This window comes from Bombina bombina, chromosome 7 (genome assembly GCF_027579735.1).
Source record: "Bombina bombina isolate aBomBom1 chromosome 7, aBomBom1.pri, whole genome shotgun sequence".
Lineage (NCBI taxonomy): Eukaryota > Metazoa > Chordata > Amphibia > Anura > Bombinatoridae > Bombina > Bombina bombina.
In genome coordinates, this window is record NC_069505.1 from 30,623,222 (window position 1) to 30,647,856 (window position 24,635).

General features: G+C 40.4%; 1 protein-coding gene across 4 annotated transcripts in view; it reads right to left on the reverse strand.

Moving 5' to 3' along the window:
• Positions 1 to 24,635, reverse strand: part of PC (pyruvate carboxylase) — a 1,247,468-nt gene that overhangs the window by 800,886 nt on the left and 421,947 nt on the right. The window lies entirely within an intron of this gene.

Consider the following 24,635-nt stretch of genomic DNA (forward strand, 5'->3'; position numbering starts at 1 on the left):
AAACATTTATTGTGTGTGCAGACCTTATGTAATGCAGCACTTAATTACTGATATATACTGTGCATATATAAACATTTATTGTGTGTGCAGACCTTATGTAATGTAGCATTTAATTACTGATATATACTGTGCACATATAAACATTTATTGTGTGTGCAGACCTTATGTAATGCTGCACTTAATTACTGATATATACTGTGCATATATAAACATTTATTTTGTGTGCAGACCTTTTGCAATGCAGCACTTAATGATATATACTGTGCATATATAAACATTTATTGTGTGTGCAGACCTTTTGTAATGCAGCACATAATTACTGATATATACTGTGCATATATAAACAGTTATTGTGTGTGCAGACCTTATGTAATGCAGCACTTAATTACTGATATATACTGTGCATATATAAACATTTATTGTGTGTGCAGACCTTATGTAATGCAGCACTTAATTACTGATATATACTGTGCATATATAAACATTTATTGTGTGTGCAGACCTTATGTAATGCAGCACTTAATTACTGATATATACTGTGCATATATAAACATTTATTGTGTGTGCAGACCTTATGTAATGTAGCACTTAATTACTGATATATACTGTGCATATATAAACATTTATTGTGTGTGCAGACCTTATGTAATGCAGCACTTAATTACTGATATATACTGTGCATATATAAACATTTATTGTGTGCGCAGACCTTATGTAATGCTACACTTAATTACTGATATATACTGTGCATATATAAACATTTATTTTGAGTGCAGACCTTTTCAATGCAGCACTTAATTAATGATATATACTGTGCATATATATAAACATTTATTGTGTGTGCAGACCTTTTGTAATGCAGCACTTAATGATATATACTGTGCATACATAAACATTTATTTTGTGTGCAGAACTTTTGCTTAAACCAATATATTTAACTTCACAATCGTGACTCACTAGAACCTGAAATCTTTCTGCCCTCAGGGTATTATGCATACACTGTATATAGAAAAATGTCACCTGAGGAATTTCAGTGTAGGATTAAGGGGATGGTTAAAGCGCACATTAGAAGTGACATTCGATAACACAAAAATAACGTTAGCGGCAACACACAATGCACATTCTAGAGCCACACATATTTAATATAAATAAACAACTTATTTTATAAATGTGTGTCTAATTGTCTAGTTAATGCACGTGTATTAGCTGGGTATCTGTGCAGTGCACATAGATGAAATAATGAAAAAATAATGTATGTAACAAAATTGATAAAGATTATCAAATCTGGAAATTTCACAGTAGTGAGTTTGTCTACATGTTCTGGTGACAGTAGGGCGCAATGAGCACATTGTTGCCAGGTCACAGAGGGTAAAAAGCAATTGCTGTAGGGTTAAACGCACAGTTAAAACCTGTAGCAGCTCACTGTTCTGACTACGCGTTTTGCAAATTAATGTATAACAGGTTTATAAATAAGTAAGCGTAATATAGCGCAGTTCTCACCTCACTATACTATGAAATATAAGGAGTTGCTATGCTTGAATCACATAGTTCTCATTACACTAGAGATTTACACCTGTCACCCTGTATTGTGTAATTATCACAGTGATCCCAGGCAGCATAGGTATTATCTAAATTATTTCAATATTGTGATACTTATGCATTTGCATAATAAATTACCTTACTCACTATTTGTACGTACATTTGTATAAAGTTACATTATAAACCCAGCTTACAGCGTGCACAAGCCATTCATCCTCATAATGGCAGCTAGAAACCAGTTTGTCCGATACTGCAGAGCTAGCGTAACCACTATTAAGCATGTCCATATGTCAGACACAGGGGCAGCAGATGGCGGGCATACATTGTCACTGCAGAGGATGGCACCCCGCGGCACAAGTTTCATGAGCGCCTGGGGATAGGACATTTCAGGGCTGCTGTACATAATAAATAGTCAGCAGCTCTGAAGCCAATGCACACAGTTTATACCATAGAAGTCTGAGCTGCAGAACGCACACACAAATAGCCGCCGATCAACAAGAGCAAAAGTGACACTTATATCTCCACGTCATTCAAGCAACTGAAACGTGACAGGCAACGGGAAATGGCTCACATATTTATTGGAATGAAATAGGGTGTTGTCTTATCTCAATTTCAAGAGTTCACTGCAAGATAAAGGGCCAGAAATGTATCATAAATGCCACCCAACCACTAGCTGCAGGGTGACACAGACAGAAGGGAGCTATTGGTCTGTCCCTCCCACCGCAGGGTGACAAAGACAGAAGGGAGCTATAAGTCTGTCCCTCCCACAGCAGGGTGACACATACAGAAGGGAGCTATGAGTCTGTCCCTCCCACTGCAGGGTGACACAGACAGAAGGGAGCTATAAGTCTGTCCCTCCCACAGCAGGGTGACACAGACAGAAGGGAGCTATGAGTCTGCCCCTCACACTGCAGGGTGACAAAGACAGAAGGGAGCTATAAGTCTGTCCCTCCCACAGCAGGGTGACACATACAGAAGGGAGCTATGAGTCTGTCCCTCCCACTGCAGGGTGACACAGACAGAAGGGAGCTATAAGTCTGTCCCTCCCACAGCAGGGTGACACAGACAGAAGGGAGCTATGAGTCTGCCCCTCACACTGCAGGGTGAAACAGACAGAAGGGAGCTATGAGTCTGTCCCTTCCACTGCAGGGTGACACAGACAGAAGGGAGCTATGAATCTGTCCCTCCCACCACAGGGTGACACAGACAGAAGGGAGCTATGAGTCTGTCCCTCCCACAGCAGGGTGACACATACAGAAGGGAGCTATGAGTCTGTCCCTCACACTGCAGGGTGAAACAGACAGAAGGGAGCTATGAGTCTGTCCCTTCCACTGCAGGGTGACACAGACAGAAGGGAGCTATAAGTCTGTCCCTCCCACTGCAGGGTGACACAGACAGAAGGGAGCTATGAATCTGTCCCTCCCACCACAGGGTGACACAGACAGAAGGGAGCTATGAGTCTGTCCCTCCCACTGCAGGGTGACACAGACAGAAGGGAGCTATGAATCTGTCCCTCCCACCGCAGGGTGACACAGACAGAAGGGAACTATGAGTCTGTCTCTTCTACCACAGGGTGACACATACAGAAGGGAGCTATGAGTCTGTCCCTCCCACTGCAGGGTGACACAGACAGAAGGAAGCTATGAGTCTGTCCCTCCCACTGCAGGGTGACACAGACAGAAGGGAGCTATGAATCTGTCCCTCCCACCGCAGGGTGACACAGACAGAAGGGAGCTATGAATCTGTCACTCACACCACAGAATGACACAGACAGAAGGGAGCTATGAGTCTGTCTCTTCTACCACAGGGTGACACAGACAGAAGGGAGCTATGAGTCTGTCCCTCCCACTGCAGGGTGACACAGACAGACAGGAGCTATGAGTCTTTCCCTCCCACCACAGGGTGACACAGACAGAAGGGAGCTATGAATCTGTCCCTCCCACCACAGGGTGACACAGACAGAAGGGAGCTATGAATCTGTCCCTCCCACCACAAGGTGACACAGACAGAAGGGAGCTATGAATCTGTCCCTCCCACCACAGGGTGACACAGACAGAAGGGAGCTATGAATCTGTCCCTCCCACTGCAGAGTGACACAGACAGAAGGAAGCTATGAGTCTGTCCCTCCCACTGCAGGGTGACACAGACAGAAGGGAGCTATGAATCTGTCCCTCCCACTGCAGAGTGACACAGACAGAAGGAAGCTATAAGTCTGTCCCTCCCACTGCAGGGTGACACAGACAGAAGGGAGCTATGAATCTGTCCCTCCCACCACAGGGTGACACAGACAGAAGGGAGCTATGAATCTGTCCCTCCCACTGCAGGGTGACACAGACAGAAGGGAGCTATGATTCTGTCCCTCCCACCACAGGGTGACACAGACAGACAGGAGCTATGATTCTGTCCCTCCCACCACAGGGTGACACAGACAGACAGGAGCTATGATTCTGTCCCTCCCACCACAGGGTGACACAGACAGACAGGAGCTATGATTCTGTCCCTCCCACCACAGGGTGACACAGACAGACAGGAGCTATGATTCTGTCCCTCCCACCACAGGGTGACACAGACAGACAGGAGCTATGATTCTGTTCCTCCCACCACAGGGTGACACAGACAGAAGGAAGCTATGAGTCTGTCCCTCCCACCGCAGGGTGACACAGACAGAAGGAAGCTATGATTCTGTCCCTCCCACCACAGGGTGACACAGACAGACAGGAGCTATGAGTCTGTCCCTCCCACCACAGGGTGACACAGACAGACATGAGCTATGACTCTATCCCTCCCACCACAGGGTAACACAAAGGAACACTGTCAGTCTGTAAAGCACTTCACAAGTTGTAGAGAGACATGAGAAACTGTACAAAATGCATTTACGCCCCGAAAATAAGGTCATACTGGTTGGCGCAGGGAGGCTAAAAAATGCGCCACTGAGTGTGTATGAAATGATTTCAGCGCCACAAACCTAAGGCTTTTTATTCCCATATACAGTTTTCGTTTCATGCAAATAATGTTATATTTGCCATAAACTACTTTGGATAAACATGAGTGTTGTGTACCCACGCTGAACACATTTGGACAGAAGCAAGCGAGCACTAAGTGAAATATTAAGGCTGCAGTAGGCTACGGGCTGGCTAGTACTTTGCATGCAAGCTGTGTGCCATGCAATTCACCCCTCAGGCACGTGGCACGCTGCCCATACACAACACATGAACAAGTCTAAGCAACTGCATCAGCTCTGTGCTCCTAACCAGACCCACAACAAAAGGAAGAGAATGACTGCGCGAACCAGAGATCCAATCCCATTTCTTTAGCACCTAACGGCTTCTGTGCTCTGGGTAACGAGATTTCCCCCCCCCCCCCAGAGAAAGCACAAGCTTAGTACGGCAAAGGGCATGAAACGAACATCAGACAATACCGCGCATACGCTTTTTTACTGGGAAGCTTTACGTCTCATCATTTATACAAACACAATGTCACCTATTTGTAGTTAATCAAAATTAATCTGATGATGTTATAGGTCTGCACTCTACATCAGTGTCTCTCAACGGCAGTCATCAAGTACCCCCCAGCAGGCCAGGTTTTTATTATAGCTGTACCAGTGCACAGGTGAAGTAATCAGCTGATCAGTAACCATGGTTACTAACCTGCTCTCACCTATCAGCTAATTATTTCATCTGTGCACTGGATCAGCTATAATAAGGACCTGGCCTGTTGGGGGTACTTGAGGATCAAGGTTGAAAAATAATGATCTACAGGACACTGATCATTTAACCCATTAAACATGTCCCTGTCAATAGGTCAATTGGTCCCTACATGATACTGACCCTTTAACCAATTAAACATGTCCCTGTCATTAGGTCACTTTGTCCCTAAAAGACACTGACCCTTTAACCCTTTAACCCATTAACCATGTCCCTGTCATTAGGTCACTTTCTCCCTACATGATACTGACCCTTTAACCCACTAAACATGGCCCTGTCATTAGGTTAATTGGTCCCTACATGATACTGACCCTTTAACCAATTAAACATGTCCCTGTCAATAGGTCACTTTGTCCCTACATGATACTGACCATTTAACCCATTAAACATATCCCTGTCATTAGGTCACTATCGGCTAGATTTAGAGTTCGGCGGTAGCCGTCAAAACCAGCGTTAGAGGCTCCTAACGCTGGTTTTGGGCGCCCGCTGGTATTTGGAGTCAGTGATTAAAGGGTCTAACGCTCACTTTACAGCCGCGACTTTTCCATACCGCAGATCCCCCTACGCCATTTGCGTAGCCTATCTTTTCAATGGGATCTTCCTAACGCTGGTATTTAGAGTCGTTTCTGCAGTGAGCGTTAGAGCTCTAACGACAAGATTCCAGCCGCCTGAAAATAGCAGGAGTTAAGAGCTTTCTGGCTAACGCCGGTTTATAAAGCTCTTAACTACTGTACCCTAAAGTACACTAACACCCATAAACTACCTATGTACCCCTAAACCGAGGTCCCCCCACATCGCCGCCACTCGATTAAAAATTTTAACCCCTAATCTGCCGACCGCCACCTACGTTATACTTATGTACCCCTAATCTGCTGCCCCTAACACCGCCGACCCCTGTATTATATCTATTAACCCCTAACTTGCCCCCCACAACGTCGCCGCAAGCTACTTAAAATAATTAACCCCTAATCTTCCGACCGCAAATCGCCGCCACCTACGTTATCCCTATGTACCCCTAATCTGCTACCCCTAACATCGCCGACCCCTATGTTATATTTATTAACCCCTAATCTGCCCCCCACAACGTCGCCGACACCTACCTACACTTATTAACCCCTAATCTGCCGAGCGGACCTGAGCGCTACTATAATAAAGTTATTAACCCCTAATCCGCCTCACTAACCCTATCATAAATAGTATTAACCCCTAATCTGCCCTCCCTAACATCGCCGACACCTACCTTCAATTATTAACCCCTAATCTGCCGACCGGAGCTCACCGCTATTCTAATAAATGTATTAACCCCTAAAGCTAAGTCTAACCCTAACACTAACACCCCCCTAAGTTAAATATAATTTTTATCTAACGAAATAAATTAACTCTTATTAAATAAATAATTCCTATTTAAAGCTAAATACTTACCTGTAAAATAAATCCTAATATAGCTACAATATAATTTATAATTATATTATAGCTATTTTAGGATTAATATTTATTTTACAGGCAACTTTGTAATTATTTTAACCAGGTACAATAGCTATTAAATAGTTAAGAACTATTTAATAGTTACCTAGTTAAAATAATAACAAATTTACCTGTAAAATAAATCCTAACCTAAGATATAATTAAACCTAACACTACCCTATCAATAAAATAATTAAATAAACTACCTACAATTACCTACAATTAACCTAACACTACACTATCAATAAATTAATTAAACACAATTGCTACAAATAAATACAATTAAATAAACTATCTAAAGTACAAAAAATAAAAAAGAACTAAGTTACAGAAAATAATAAAATATTTACAAACATAAGAAAAATATTACAACAATTTTAAACTAATTACACCTACTCTAAGCCCCCTAATAAAATAACAAAGCCCCCCAAAATAAAAAATTCCCTACCCTATTCTAAAATACAAATATTACAAGCTCTTTTACCTTACCAGCCCTGAACAGGGCCCTTTGCGGGGCATGCCCCAAGAATTTCAGCTCTTTTGCCTGTAAAAAAAAACATACAATACCCCCCCCCAACATTACAACCCACCACCCACATACCCCTAATCTAACCCAAACCCCCCTTAAATAAACCTAACACTACCCCCCTGATGATCTTCCTACCTTGTCTTCACCATGCCAGGTTCACCGATCCGTCCTGGCTCCAAGATCTTCATCCAACCCAAGCGGGGGCTAGACATCCACTGAAGAAGTCCAGAAGAGGGTCCAAAGTCTTCCTCCTATCCGGCAAGAAGAGGACATCCGGACCGGCAAACATCTTCTCCAAGCGGCATCTTCTATCTTCTTCCATCCGATGACGACCGGCTCCATCTTGAAGACCTCCAGCGCGGATCCATCCTCTTCTTCCGACGACTAGACGACGAATGACGGTTCCTTTAAGGGACGTCATCCAAGATGGCGTCCCTCGAATTCCGATTGGCTGATAGGATTCTATCAGCCAATCGGAATTAAGGTAGGAATTTTCTGATTGGCTGATGGAATCAGCCAATCAGAATATAGTTCAATCCGATTGGCTGATCCAATCAGCCAATCAGATTGAGCTCGCATTCTATTGGCTGTTCCGATCAGCCAATAGAATGCGAGCTCAATCTGATTGGCTGATTGGATCAGCCAATCGGATTGAACTTGATTCTGATTGGCTGATTCCATCAGCCAATCAGAAAATTCCTACCTTAATTCCGATTGGCTGATAGAATCCTATCAGCCAATCGGAATTCGAGGGACGCCATCTTGGATGACGTCCCTTAAAGGAACCGTCATTCGTCGTCTAGTCGTCGGAAGAAGAGGATGGATCCGCGCTGGAGGTCTTCAAGATGGAGCCGGTCGTCATCGGATGGAAGAAGATAGAAGATGCCGCTTGGAGAAGATGTTTGTCGGTCCGGATGATTCTTGCCGGATAGGAGGAAGACTTTGGACCCTCTTCTGGACTTCTTCAGTGGATGTCTAGCCCCCGCTTGGGTTGGATGAAGATCTTGGAGACAGGACGGATCGGTGAACCTGGCATGGTGAAGACAAGGTAGGAAGATCATCAGGGGGGTAGTGTTAGGTTTATTTAAGGGGGGTTTGGGTTAGATTAGGGGTATGTGGGTGGTGGGTTGTAATGTTGGGGGGGGGTATTGTATGTTTTTTTTTACAGGCAAAAGAGCTGAAATTCTTGGGGCATGCCCCGCAAAGGGCCCTGTTCAGGGCTGGTAAGGTAAAAGAGCTTGTAATATTTGTATTTTAGAATAGGGTAGGGAATTTTTTATTTTGGGGGGCTTTGTTATTTTATTAGGGGGCTTAGAGTAGGTGTAATTAGTTTAAAATTGTTGTAATATTTTTCTTATGTTTGTAAATATTTTATTATTTTCTGTAACTTAGTTCTTTTTTATTTTTTGTACTTTAGATAGTTTATTTAATTTTATTTATTTGTAGCAATTGTGTTTAATTAATTTATTGATAGTGTAGTGTTAGGTTAATTGTAGGTAATTGTAGGTAGTTTATTTAATTATTTTATTGATAGGGTAGTGTTAGGTTTAATTATATCTTAGGTTAGGATTTATTTTACAGGTAAATTTGTTATTATTTTAACTAGGTAACTATTAAATAGTTCTTAACTATTTAATAGCTATTGTACCTGGTTAAAATAATTACAAAGTTGCCTGTAAAATAAATATTAATCCTAAAATAGCTATAATATAATTATAAATTATATTGTAGCTATATTAGGATTTATTTTACAGGTAAGTATTTAGCTTTAAATAGGAATTATTCATTTAATAAGAGTTAATTTATTTCGTTAGATAAAAATTATATTTAACTTAGGGGGGTGTTAGTGTTAGGGTTAGACTTAGCTTTAGGGGTTAATACATTTATTAGAATAGCGGTGAGCTCCGGTCGGCAGATTAGGGGTTAATAATTGAAGGTAGGTGTCGGCGATGTTAGGGAGGGCAGATTAGGGGTTAATACTATTTATGATAGGGTTAGTGAGGCGGATTAGGGGTTAATAACTTTATTATAGTAGCGCTCAGGTCCGCTCGGCAGATTAGGGGTTAATAAGTGTAGGCAGGTGTCGGCGACGTTGTGGGGGGCAGATTAGGGGTTAATAAATATAACATAGGGGTCGGCGATGTTAGGGCAGCAGATTAGGGGTACATAGGGATAACGTAGGTGGCGGCGGTTTACGGAGCGGCAGATTAGGGGTTAAAAGTGTAATGCAGGGGTCAGCGATAGCGGGGGGCGGCAGATTAGGAGTTAATAAGTGTAAGGTTAGGGGTGTTTAGACTCGGGGTACATGTTAGGGTGTTAGGTGCAGACGTAGGAAGTGTTTCCCCATAGGAAACAATGGGGCTGCGTTAGGAGCTGAACGCTGCTTTTTTGCAGGTGTTAGGTTTTTTTTCAGCTCAAACAGCCCCATTGTTTCCTATGGGAGAATCGTGCACGAGCACGTTTTTGATGCCGGCCGCGTCCGTAAGCAACTCTGGTATCGAGAGTTGCATTTGCGGTAAAAATGCTCTACGCTCCTTTTTTGGAGCCTAACGCAGCATTTGTTTGAACTCTCGATACCAGAGTTAAATTTATGGTGCGGCCAGAAAAAAACCCGCGGAGCGTTAACAGCCCTTTTACCGCCGAACTCTAAATCTAGCCGTATGTCCCTACATGACACTGACCCTTTAACCAATTAAACATGTCCCTGTCAATAGGTCACTTTGTTCCTACATGACACTGACCTTTTAACCCATGTAACATGTCCCTGTCATTAGGCCACTTTGTCCCTACACAACACTGACCCATTAACCATGTCACTTATTAGGTCACTTTGTCCCTACATGACACTGACCCTTTAACCCATTAAACAAGTCCCTGACATTATATCACTTTGTCCCTACATTATACTGACCCATTAAACATGTCCCTGTCAATAGGTCACTTTGTCCCTACATGTCACTGACCCTTTAACCCAATAAACATGTCGCTGTCATTAGGTCACTTTGTCTCTACATGTCACTGACCCTTTAACCCAATAAACAAGTCCCTGTCGTTATATCACTTTGTCCCTACATTATACTGACCCATTAAACATGTTCCTGTCATTGGGTCACTTTGTCCCTACATGACACTGACCCTTTAACCCATTAAACATGTCCTTGTCATTAGGTCACTTTGCCCCTACATTATACTGACCCATTAAACATGTCCTTGTCATTAGGTCACTTTGTCCCTACATTATACTGACCCATTAAACATGTCCCTGTCAATAGGTCACTTTGTCCCTACATGATACTGACCATTTAACCCATTAAACATATCCCTGTCATTAGGTCACTATGTCCCTACATGACACTGACCCTTTAACCAATTAAACATGTCCCTGTCAATAGGTCACTTTGTTCCTACATTATACTGACCCATTAAACATGTCCTTGTCATTAGGTCACTTTGTCCCTACATTATACTAACCCATTAAACATGTCCCTGTCATTAGGTCACTTTGCACCTACATTATACTGACCCATTAAACATGTCCTTGTCATTAGGTCACTTTGTCCCTACATTATACTGACCCATTAAATATGTGCCTGTCATTAGGTCACTTTGTCCCTACATTATACTGACCCATTAAACATGTCCCTGTCATTAGGTCACTTTGTCCCTACATTATACTGACTGTTTAGCAATATATTTACGTTGTGATTTACGCCAGTAGATTACTTGTACTGCACCTTTAAGAACTAGCTGTACACTTTCCTAGCCTCGGTTAATGGGCTTACTGTACTCCTCGCTGTGTCAGCAGTGACTGCATTGCTTGCCTTATCGCTGCATTAAATCGCAGGCCCTGCGGTTTCCATATAAGAGAAATGCACTTAAGAGTAAGGTTATTGCTAACTTATGCAGCTAAATCTTCCAGATAAAAACTGCTGCCAGGAAGTGTGACACCTGCAGTAATAAGCACAAGCCGACGGAGGCTTGGGACGGCAAATAGAAATGTGACCAAGAGACAGTAAGACAGTAAGAATCAGAGATACCATTGATTCTTTACTCAATAAGGGCCCGAATGGTGGACTTGATACACTCTCGCTATAGGTTCTGGGAAAAGGAGCAGGATTTAAACAGTTAACTTCAAGCAAGGCTAAAAGTCAGTATATACGGACAGGGTTTATTCAGCACAGGAACAAAAACAAAACAATGTAACACACTGCACTGTATCTATTGTACACTCAACAAGCTATAGCTCTCAATCAGCATTTCAGGTTCTTGCTCCCAAATTCTGCTCATGACCATAACACTTTGTAACACTAAACTGCCCACCATGGACACTACCCAGAGTTACCCAGAAACCTACAGGGGATAGCCAATACGCCCAAGGATACTGTACAGCCAACACTCTGCAGGGCATTCACAAACACTTACATAAATGGGTGGGGGGTGAGAAGCTATGTATGCCAACGCGTTCTGTAACACAGAACATATTCATACAGCACAGTGTGAAACATATCAATATGGCTTGAAATAGTGGTGTGACCATATAACATTTCTTGTATCTATTTGACTCCAGAGCCGCCTTATGCTTACAATAAAAAAAATCTTAAAAGAAGATATCTGGAGTGTTAGCCATTTTGTGTATGAAACGCGTCAGTTTCCTTTCAGTCACATTAAAGGGATAGTAAAAGTTGATTACTAACAATAAGGAATCAACAGGTATTGGGCTATTACGACTATTTGTGATACAAAACATACCCATTATGAAAATGTGACATAAAACAGTCATATAAGTGTGGAAATAAATGTGGAATACAGACTACAAGCTTTGGATCAACTACTCAAAGGGCAGCTGCTTAAAAAAATCCACTTGGAGGTCATGACTGCTCCAGCTAAGGAAGTGCTGCAATGATCAGGTCATGGGAATCTATGGGGAGAGATCAGCTGATCAGCTTCTAGTGAGAACACCTGCATATCTGCTCTGCTCAGAACTGTCACTTTGTCTTCAATTCATGTTGTAAAGAAAACTGTGAATCTACTTGGTGTTTGTATTTTATGATCTGAATAACATTTTTATTTCTTATAAAAAATAGAAAGAGATAATCACAGTAAATGTACAACAGAATACAATGCATAGCAACAGCCGCACTCCAAACACACGTTAGGTTTCAGATCTTAAAAATAACTCTGGAACAGTTAAGTGAACTTGCGGTTTGAGTATATGAAATTGCTTCTATGTCCTATGCAGTGAATATGCAGATAGCGTTTTACAGTGGTGCATTTTTCAGCTAATGGAGTCTGAGTTTACATTTAATTTTATTTTAAAAAATGTAAGTAAAAAGGAAAAGAAAAAGAGACACATGGGTCCTAAACTGTAGAATAAATAAAAAAATTCCCTTTCAAAAAGTAGCGGCAGCCATCTTCAGCTTCTACTACAGCTACAAAAGACATTCTGTATTGTCACAGTGGCGCCAGCAACCTTAAGAGGTAGTCTAGTAGTCTTCCAGTCATTCTTCAAAGGACCTTCTAAAAGGAAAGACCCGCTGATGGTGTAGAACACAAAAACAACCAGAGCTATTAAATGGAATTAACTTACAGCCAGATAAACTTGTTAAAAAATATATATATTTACCGAGAACACAGATCATTATATTAAAATCCCTCTGTGTTTCAAGAGTTGAAACTCTCACAAGATAAAATTCCATAATTTAGTCGTTCCGGTTGTTTTTGTGTTTTACCCCCTCTGCGGGCTCTTCCTTTCAAAAGGTTCTTTCAAGAATGACTGGAAGGCTATGAGACCACCCACCAAAGTGGTTGGCACTGCTGTAAAAGGCTCAAGTAATATTTACCGTCAAACCTATTCTGACAGTCGCCTTAGATAGAATGCAATAAGTGACATGGTACAGCGCTAAACAAACACACAGTGCTAGGTGTAGGCTTCAGAGGGAAGGAGAATATAGAACACTGTATAGAACCTAATTACAAGGCAACTGAGAATCATCTAGATGTAGTGAGACCGCGTAGGAACTGGGGATAGCCCGGTAGCAGATATCTGTATCTAAGGTGGGTTTCACAAATTAAAACATTGATGCTGTGCGGTAACTAAAGAGAGATACAGAAATCTGATGCCAGGTAAGAAGACGGCTTGAAACAGATGAGTGTTACAATGGGATAAGCGCTGCTTTAGATTTCCAACCTATTTACACCGGAGACTTCACTGTTTGGAGAAATATGTTGTCTATTCTCAAAAGAAGAGGATACAAAAAAACTATTACAAATAAGTGATGAGTAATATATAAAGCTTGCCATCGAATATGAAATAAAGACAGTTCGATAAATGTCAGTCATACAACGCTGCAGTGAATGTTGGCTGTGATAATTGTCCATTGTTACATAGATGAGGCTCCTAGGGAAGCTAGTGGAAAAAAGAAATAAAAAATAAAATAGAAACTGCTGCTTTGACACACGTAAGGTTGCATACCGGAGTTACTAAGCGCAAAGTGACGCTCTTATGAACAAACGGCATTTCCCAATTTGTCAGAGCGTTTGCACTGCAGTCGCCAGATAACTATGGCCTATAATAGAAGTGGAACATAATTAATGAGGAGCGAGTTATGTCTCGCACAACGTAGAACGCAGATCGGATATTACACATTTTTGGTAAAACTGTTTGGCTGAAGCATTTTTGACACAGTCAATACTTAAATAGTGCGCCGTATATGTTCAATGGGAGCGACAGTAGCACACACTGCACTGAAACAATGCTTTTTATTTTAGCGCTTTTGAAAACCATAGAGGCGGCAACTAGTTATAATCTGGCTTCAAACTGCGCAACTGACAAAAATGCAGGCACCAGATTTGCTATGTTTTTTTATTCGTTTTACATTAAGTATTACCTGAAGAGGGAGCTATAGAACGTAAAGGTGAGCAAATAAATAGTTGAAGAAAACCACAGCACAAATATATGAGTGGTTATTGAACAGGAAGCCTCACTCTGGTCTGAATAAAAAGCTCATCATACGCTGGTGGTCTATCCCAAACTCAATGGCACAAGTTTGAACCCAGGGTGTGTGAATTTAATGATTTGTGTTATGTAACAATTTAGCTACGTTTAACAATTCATTCACACATGGAGACTTCCTGATGTCCTCTGTCAATGGACTAATCTTTCTACAATAACAGAGTGAGTTAAAGAGCGAAAAAATATACATTAGACAATGTCTAAAGATGAACGCAGGAGTCTTATTAATAGATGAGTAGGGTGGTCCTGATATTTGGTCCATGGAGAAAGATCTCCTACTTCAAAGACATCAGAGTATTAAGTGCACATGTGGGGGGGCTAGACCCGAGTGGGAACACAAAGGGTTAGCCGGCCGCCGACTGGTATTGTCAGCTCACAATACGCACTCTGCATTGAATAACCACAAGAGTCTAAGTGCTGAAATCCAAAAGGCTTTTGTCATTGGAATAGAGAAGTAAACGGCTCCAGTTTCTAGGCAACTGAAGAGAAATCCCAGAGAGAGGAAAAGATGAATAAAGCAGCATATTGCACACTGCCTCGAAAGCAAATCCAGAGCTATTGACGGTGCCCAGCATGGTCATTACTAAAATGTGACATTTGTCATAGTGCAGAGGGTCTAGCAATACGACTCTGTCCATTAGCTGAGCAACTCATAAACGCACAAACAGTCACGCTCACGTCTGATGACTCGGTCATGCTGATGGGTTAGAGGTGCTATGCAGAGGCCAAGGGCCCTAGCCATAGAGACACGCTTAACGGATTAAATGGTTAGTGTCATGCAGGGGTGAAAGGGTCAGTGTCATGTAGGAACAAAGTGGTCTTATGACAGGGGCATGTTTAATGGGTCAGTACCATGTTGACATGATTAATGGGTGTTAAAGGGACAGTGCCAGGTAAATGTGGAGTTTAGCATCCCAAATTCCAGCGCACAGTTGGAAGGTACCACACCGGGAAGAGGGGATTCAGTTTGGCGTCCTAAATTATGTAACCATGTTATATTTTATTTCAACATGTGTAATTTTGTGAAATAACTGTAAGAAATGTTCCAATTACTTTAACGTGGGAATTACTTCAGAAACGTACACTTTACCATGAGAATTACTTCCGAAAGGTACAACGTGAGGGGGGACCATGGATAGCTTCCCAGTGGCGGTTGCGGCACCCGGGGCAGGAACTGAAACAGATCTCTCTGTTCCAATATCCATGGTCCCGTCCCCCCCACAGCGGGATTCCCTTCTCCTTCCCTCTCGTGTGGTGCCTTACAACCGTGCGCTAGAATTTGGGATGCTAAACTCCACATTTACCCAGTGCCATATAGGGACAAAGTGACCTAATGACAGGGACATTTTTAGCCCTACATGGCACTAACCCATTAAAGGGACATGATTAATGTGTTAAAGAGACAGTGTAGGAACAATATGACCTAATGACAGGGACATGTTAAATGGGTTAACCAGTCAATGCCACATTGGGATATTCATGATAAAACCAGACACCTGATATTGATGCTTTTTTTTTTTTTTTTTGGGGGGGGGGGGGGGTTAAAGAAAGATTTTAAGAAAAGTTTCCTTTACAACTGCTGCGAGTCATTAAAGGGACAGTCAAGTAAAAAAAAACTTTCATGATTTAAATAGGGAATGTAATTTTAAACAACTTTCCAATTTACTTTATCACCAATTTTGCTTTGCTCTCTTGGTATTCTTAGTTGAAAGCTAAACCTAAGAGGTTCATATGCTAGTTTCTTAGACCTTGAAGGCCGCCTCTAATCTGAAAGCATTTTGACAGTTTTTCACCACTAGAGGGCGTTAGTTCATGTGTTTCACATAGATAACATTGAGCTCAGGCACGTGAAGCTCCTTGGAGCCATCACTGATTGGCTAAAAATGCAAGTCTGTCAAAAGAACTGAAATAAGGGGGCAGTTTGCAGAGGCTTAGATACAAGGTAATCGCAGAGGTAAAAAGTATATTATTATAACTGTTTTGGTTGTGCAAAACTGGGGAATGGGTAATAAAGGGATTATCTACATTTTTAAACAACAAAAATTCTGGTGTTTACTGTCCCTTTAAGGATCTAACCGTAGGCTGTACCTATAGAGAAATTATTGGCTGTTCTTAGCTGAACATCTAATAAACTATTTCTTGAGTACAAAATGAGAACCTCCTGGCTTAATCCTTTCTGTTATTGGAGTCCAGATGTTACGGGAATTTGTGGACTGAAAGAAAAAATTAAAATCTTAGAGACCCAAGAGGAATATCCAGTAAATGGTTAAAAGTAAGGAACACATCAAGCATACAACTTACAGTAACAGAGGGCGCCTCCTGCACATGGTGCGCACCAATGAGCTCATGCGCCAACCATAGACGTATAATTACTGCAAGATCAGAAAGGCAGAAGTGTGGGTATTATTCTTGTACAACTCAATCAATTACAGGACCACTAGAGTCGTTAGATAATTTAGATAGAGCACACAATTAAAAAAAACTTTCCAGTATACTGCACAGTTCTTTTCTATTCACATTTTCTGGGGCGCCAGTGCTTACTGAGCGTGTGCAAGAATTTGCTGTATACACTATACATATATGCATTTTGTGATTGGCTGATGGCTGTCACATAATACAGGGTGAGGGAACATTGGATAAACTTTGAAATTTGATAGAAAATATATACAGATGGCCCTCGTTTTGCGCCGTATCAGAATAACGCCCTTTTTTTCTCCGTCATGTGACTGCTATTGAAAAGCACTGAGAAGCAGTTCATTGATTAAAATAAGGGCAGGCCAGTAGGTGGAGCTGTCCGCTTGTGTTGAAGAAAAGATATGTAACCTAAGCAGGCTGAAATTAATCAGTGTAAGCAGACCTGAGCTATCGAACAGCTTTCAAAGGAACAAGATCTAGCAGCCACTTCCCTTTTATCTTCCTGACCAGCTGCTTGAAAATCAGGGTGCCTATAAACCAATCCAGACTGGAATGCATAGAATAGCTGCAGACCCGATATTATCTAACATGCTAGCAATGCAGAGAACTATTTGCAGAAAAATGCAAGTAAAAAAATGTTTTTGTTCATTAAACTTAGTTTGATGATACATTCTGTGTTGTATGATTTTTATATTAGGTTTATAATGCTGTTTAGCAAATGTTTGTGTTCATTAAATTTAGTCTGATATATTCAGTGTTGTGTGATTATTTTATTAGGTTTATAATGCTGTTTAGCATTTAAAGTCTTCATTTCAAAGCTTTAAAATTAATGTATTAGGTGTTTCTTATGTCAATTTTGAGAGGGGCCTGGAACCTAACTCCCTCACTTCCCATTGACTTACATTATAAACTGGGTTTCAATCTACAACGGTTCCTTCTGGAACCTAACCCCGGCATAAAATGAGGGCTACCTGTAACAAATTATATAAAAAAATATAAATATTATTGGTGATGCAAACTGAGCCCAATTACAGCAGAGAACTACATCACCTGATGTTTAAGCCGAAGCAAATTGGCAAAAAAGCGACAGTCTACTCCAGAATTTGTATTGTTTAAAAAGATAGATAACCAACACTGTTATATTAATATATTTTTTACCTCTGTGATTACCTAGTATCTAAGCCTCTGCAGACTGCCCCCTTATTTCAGATCTTTTGTCAAACCTGTATTTTAGCCAATCTGTGCCGACTCATTAATAACTCCACGGGGATGAGCACAATGGTATCTATATGACACACATGAACTAGCACCGTCGAGCTGTGTAAACTGTCAAAATAAGAGTCAGCCTTCAAGGGCTTAGAAATTAGCATATAAGACTCCTAGGTTTAGCTTTTAACTAAGAATACCAAGAGAACAAAGCCAATTTTATGATAAAAGTGAATGGAAAAGTTGTTTAAAATTACATGACCTATCTGAATCATGAAAGTTTAATGTTGACTAGACTGTCCCTTCAACACTATTCTCCCAAAATGATGTGAAATAAAATTTATATCACATTGGTAGATAATAAAACTAACAAAATAAACGTGCTGAATTAAAAAAAAATGCCCAACTTATTAGCCAATTACGGGTTTCTCAGTACAACATGCATTTTATTATTTCTCTGCTCCCACAGTGTTCCGTGTGGATTATGTGTAAAGGTTTGTTGCTAAAACATTGCTTTATTTTGTTACTACATGAGATAGAGACACAAATTTACTGAAAAAGCCGGTACGGTTATTGGGACACGTTTTCATACACTAACAGGCCATTCATCGCTACTTCTGAGTTTTGTATTTCACGGGCAGATAAGCAGACAAAGCCGCAAGGAAGACGGGAGTGAAGAATGAGTAAAAGTTTTACGACAAAAAGAAATTGTGAGAGTAGGGTATGGAGGCAGCCATGCGGTTTGTTTCTTTATTAAGATCTTAGACTGTGAAATGAGTATAATGTGTCCAGAGACGGCTGTGTAAAACACTCAGATGAGAGACTGACTGCACCAAACACTGCGCATCACACATATGAATTAAAGGGACATTCCAGCCAAAATTGGAATCAACATGGATGAATTTCAGTTTCAAATAGAAGCATTTTGGTAATATACATGTATTAGCAAAAGTGCTTCTAATAAAAGCTATAGCTGTTTCAAAAGTGTATTTAAGTATGCACCGTGCACCAGCATTTTAAACAAAGCCCTTGATCAAAGAGTCTAAGGTGCTTGTATCATCTGGAAATGACTCAATTTGTTCATTGCTGACATGATAAAAAAAAACCCACTGGCACTATGAGCAGCTGCAATATTTAAAATGCTGGTACACTGAGAATATCTAGCTATTTTTCACATGCACGTGCAGTGACAAATGCTAAAACTTAAACAGTGATAGCTTTTACTAGAAGCATTTTTGCCAGCACTTGTATATTGCAAATATGTTTCTAATCAAATATGAATTAACTCTGCACATCACACATATTAATTAACTCTGCACATCACACATATGAATTAACTCTGCACATCACACATATGAATTATCTCTGCACATCACACATATGAATTATCTCTGCACATCACACATATGAATTATCTCTGCACATCACACATATGAATTAACTCTGCACATCACACATATGAATTAACTCTGCACATCACACATATGAATTAACTCTGCACATCACACACATGAATTAACTCTGCACATCACACACATGAATTAACTCTGCACATCACACATATGAATTAACTCTGCACATCACACATATGAATTAACTCTGCACATCACACATATGAATTAACTCTGCACATCACACATATGAATTAACTCTGCACATCACACACATGCATTAACTCTGCACATCACACACATGCATTAACTCTGCACATCACACATATGAATTAACTGCACATCACACATATGAATTAACTCTGCACATCACACATATGAATTAACTCTGCACATCACACATATGAATTAACTGCATATCACACATATGAATTAACTCTGTACATCACACACATCAATTAACTCTGCACATCACACATATGAATTAACTCTGCACATCACACATATAAATTATCTCTGCACATCACACATATGAATTATCTCTGCACATCACACATATGAACTAACTCTGCACATCACACATATGAATTAACTGCACATCACACATATGAATTAACTCTGCACATCACACATATGAATTAACTGCACATCACACATATGAATTAACTCTGCACATCACACATATGAATTAACTCTGCACATCACACATATGAATTAACTCTGCACATCACACATATGAATTAACTCTGCACATCACACATATGAATTAACTCTGCACATCACACACATGAATTAACTCTGCACATCACACATATGAATTAACTCTGCACATCACACATATGAATTAACTCTGCACATCACACATATGAATTAACTCTGCACATCACACATATGAATTAACTCTGCACATCACACATATGAATTAACTCTGCACATTACACATATGAACTAACTCTGCACATCACACATATGAACAAACTCTGCACATCACACATATTAATTATCTCTGCACATCACACATATGAATTATCTCTGCACATCACACATATGAATTAACTCTGCGCATCACACATATGAATTATCTCTGCACAACACACATATGAATTAACTCTGCACATCACACATATGAATTAACTCTGCACATCACACATATGAATTAACTCTGCACATCACACATATGAATTAACGCTGCACATCACACATATGAATTAACTCTGCACATCACACATATGAATTATCTCTGCACATCACACATATGAATTAACTCTGCACATCACACATATGAATTATCTCTGCACATCACACATATGAATTATCTCTGCGCATCACACATATGAATTATCTCTGCACATCACACATATGAATTAACTCTGCACATCACACACATGAATTATCTCTGCACATCACACATATGAATTATCTCTGCACATCACACATATGAATTATCTCTGCACATCACACATATGAATTAACTATGCACATCACACACATGAATTAACTATGCACATCACACATATGAATTAACTCTGCACATCACACATATGAATTATCTTTGCACATCACACATATGAATGAACTGCGCATCACACATATGAATGAACTCTGCACATCACACATATGAATTAACTCTGCACATCACACATATGAATTAACGCTGCACATCACACATATGAATTAACTCTGCACATCACACATATGAATTAACTCTGCACATCACACATATGAATTAACTCTGCACATCACACATATGAATTAACTCTGCACATCACACATATGAATTAACTCTGCACATCACACATATGAATTAACTCTGCACATCACACATATGAATTAACTCTGCACATCACACATATGAATTAACTCTGCACATCACACATATGAATTAACTCTGCACATCACACATATGATCTCTGCACATCACACATATGAATTAACTCTGCACATCACACATATTAATTATCTCTGCACATCACATATATGAATTAACTCTGCACATCACACATATGAATTATCTCTGCACATCACACATATGAATTATCTCTGCACATCACACACATGAATTAACTCTGCACATCACACATATGAATTATCTCTGCACATCACACACATGAATTATCTCTGCACATCACACACATGAATTATCTCTGCACATCACACACATGAATTATCTCTGCACATCACACATATGAATTAACTGCACATCACACATATGAACTAACTGCACATCACACATATGAATTAACTCTGCACATCACACATATGAATTAACTGCACATCACACATGAATTAACTCTGCGCATCACACATATGAACTAACTCTGCACATCACACATATGAATTAACTCTGCACATCACACATATAAATTATCTCTGCACATCACACATATGAATTATCTCTGCACATCACACATATGAACTAACTGCACATCACACATATGAACTAACTCTGCACATCACACATATGAATTAACTCTGCACATCACACATATGAATTAACTCTGCACATCACACATATGAATTATCTCTGCACATCACACATATGAATTAACTCTGCACATCACACATATGAATTATCTCTGCACATCACACATATGAATTAACTCTGCACATCACACATATGAATTAACTCTGCACATCACACATATGAACTAACTCTGCACATCACACATATGAATTAACTCTGCACATCACACATATGAATTAACTCTGCACATCACACATATGTATTATCTCTGCACATCACACATAGGAATTTCTCCAGCCAACTCTAGATCTGAAACACATTTCAGAAATGCCTGAGCCTTCACTGGGTTCATTGGAATGCGAGAGAGAAAAAATCTCTTCGCAGGCGGCCTTACTTTAAAACCTATTCTGTACCCTTGTGAAACAATGTTCTGAATCCAAAGACTGTGAATCGAATTGATCCAAATGTCTTTGAAAAATCGTAACCTGCCCCCTACCAGCTGTGCTGGAATGAGGGCCGCACCTTCATGTGGACTTGGGAGCTGGTTTTGACTTTCTAAAAGGCTTGGATTTATTCCAGATTGGAGAAGGTTTCCAAACAGAAACCGTTCCTTTAGGGGAAGGGTCAGGCTTCTGTTCCTTATTCTGACGAAAGAAACGAAAACGATTAGCAGCCCTATATTTACCTTTAGTTTTTTTGACCTGAGGCAAAAAAGTTCCTTTCCCCCCAGTAACAGTTGAAATAATAGAATCCAACTGGGAACCAAATAATTTATTACCTTGGAAAGAAAGAGAAAGCAAGGTTGACTTAGAAGACATATCTGCATTCCAAGTTTTAAGCCATAAAGCTCTCCTAGCTAAAAAAGCTAAAGACATATACCTGACATCAACTCTAATGATATCAAAGATGGCATCACAAATAAAGTTATTAGTATGTTGAAGAAGTTTAACAATGCTATGAGTATTATGGTCTGATACTTGTTGTGCTAAAGCCTCCAACCAAAAAGTGGAAGCGGCAGCAACATCAGCCAAAGATATAGCAGGCCTAAGAAGATTACCTGAACATAAATAAGCTTTCCTTAGAAAGGATTCAATCTTCCTATCTAAAGGATCCTTAAAGGAAGTACTATCTTCCGTAGGAATAATAGTACGTTTAGCAAGAGTATAGATAGCCCCATCAACTCTAGGGATTTTGTCCCAAAACTCTAATCTGTCAGATGGCACAGGATACAATTTCTTAAACCTTTGAGAAGGAGTAAATGAAGTACCCAGATTATTCCATTCCATAGAAATTACTTCAGAAATAGCATCAGGAACAGGAAAAACTTCTGGAATAACTAAAGGAGGTTTAAAAACATAATTTTTGCTTACCTGATAAATTTATTTCTCTTGTAGTGTATCCAGTCCACGGATCATCCATTACTTGTGGGATATTCTCCTTCCCAACAGGAAGTTGCAAGAGGATCACCCACAGCAGAGCTGCTATATAGCTCCTCCCCTCACTGCCATATCCAGTCATTCGACCGAAACAAGACGAGAAAGGAGAAACCATAGGGTGCAGCGGTGACTGTAGTTTAATTAAAATTTAGACCTGCCTTAAAAAGACAGGGCGGGCCGTGGACTGGATACACTACAAGAGAAATAAATTTATCAGGTAAGCATAAATTATGTTTTCTCTTGTTAAGTGTATCCAGTCCACGGATCATCCATTACTTGTGCGATACCAATACCAAAGCTAAAGTACACGGATGATGGGAGGGACAAGGCAGGAACTTAAACGGAAGGAACCACTGCCTGTAGAACCTTTCTCCCAAAAACAGCCTCCGAAGAAGCAAAAGTGTCAAATTTGTAAAATTTTGAAAAGGTGTCAAGCGACGACCAAGTCGCAGCCTTGCAAATCTGTTCAACAGAGGCCTCATTTTTAAAGGCCCAGGTGGAAGCCACAACTCTAGTAGAATGAGCTGTAATCCTTTCAGGGGGCTGCTGTCCAGCAGTCTCATAGGCTAAGCGTATTATGCTCCGAAGCCAAAAGGAGAGAGAGGTTGCCGAAGCTTTTTGACCTCTCCTCTGTCCAGAGTAAACGACAAACAGGGCAGATGTTTGACGAAAATCTTTAGTAGCCTGTAAGTAAAACTTCAAGGCGCGGACTATGTCCAGATTATGCAAAAGACGTTCCTTCTTTGAAGAAGGATTAGGACACAATGATGGAACAACAATCTCTTGATTGATATTCCTGTTAGAAACCACCTTAGGTAAAAACCCAGGTTTGGTACGCAGAACTACCTTGTCTGAATGAAAATCAGATAAGGAGAATCAAAATGTAAGGCAGATAACTCAGAGACTCTTCGAGCCGAGGAAATAGCCATCAAAAACAGAACTTTCCAAGATAAAAGTTTAATATCAATGGAATGAAGGGGTTCAAACGGAACTCCCTGAAGAACTTTAAGAACCAAGTTTAAGTTCCACGGGGGAGCAACAGTTTTAAACACAGGCTTAATCCTAACCAAAGCCTGACAAAATGCCTGGACGTCTTTAACTTCTGCCAGACGCTTGTGCAAAAGAATAGACAGAGCAGAGATCTGTCCTTTTAAAGAACTAGCTGATAAGCCTTTGTCCAAACCCTCTTGGAGAAAGGACAATATCCTAGGAATCCTAACCTTACTCCATGAGTAACTCTTGGATTCACACCGATAAATATATTTACGCCATATCTTATGGTAGATTTTCCTGGTGACAGGCTTCCGAGCCTGTATTAAGGTATCAATGACTGACTCGGAGAAGCCACGCCTTGATAGAATCAAGCGTTCAATCTCCATGCAGTCAGTCTCAGAGAAATTAGATTTGGATGATTGAAAGGACCTTGTATTAGAAGGTCCTGCCTCAGAGGCAGAGTCCATGGTGGAAGAGATGAC